Source organism: Sinocyclocheilus rhinocerous, unplaced genomic scaffold, assembly GCF_001515625.1.
Source record: "Sinocyclocheilus rhinocerous isolate Xijiao unplaced genomic scaffold, SAMN03320098_v1.1 C34818061, whole genome shotgun sequence".
NCBI classification, from domain to species: domain Eukaryota; kingdom Metazoa; phylum Chordata; class Actinopteri; order Cypriniformes; family Cyprinidae; genus Sinocyclocheilus; species Sinocyclocheilus rhinocerous.
The window spans coordinates 1-313 of record NW_015728431.1 but is presented as its reverse complement, the minus strand read 5'-3'; the positions used below and the strand labels follow the sequence as shown (position 1 = coordinate 313).

At 30.4% G+C, this 313-nt stretch overlaps 1 long non-coding RNA gene across 1 annotated transcript; it reads right to left on the bottom strand.

Moving 5' to 3' along the window:
• Positions 1-58: 58 nt before the first annotated feature.
• LOC107734664 (uncharacterized) lies at positions 59-313 on the bottom strand. The gene is made up of 2 exons (XR_001639125.1): positions 273-313; positions 59-171 (listed from the first exon to the last, which is right to left on the bottom strand). It is a non-coding gene; the product is annotated as an uncharacterized LOC107734664 (long non-coding RNA).

Below are 313 nucleotides of genomic sequence, written 5' to 3'. Positions count from 1 at the left end.
TTTATGTAGTTTCAAGAAAATAGCATTTTTTAGTATTGGAGACTATTGGAGTATTGCATTTTTTACAGTGTACAATACAAAGGTAATTTGTTCAACAAACATTAAAGCATGCCATTTCATCAGGGTTGACTGTTTAACAGGTTGTTTTCCAGTTCTCTTTTTGTCTTTTAACTGAGGAAAAAAAAGAGAGTTAAACAACTTTTCACAAATAACATGAAAAAAACAAAGCAATTTTATGTGTTTTACTTGAACAGCATGAAACTTTGACTTACCATTAGTTGTCTTCGGGATTTTGTAACCCTTGAGTTGTGTT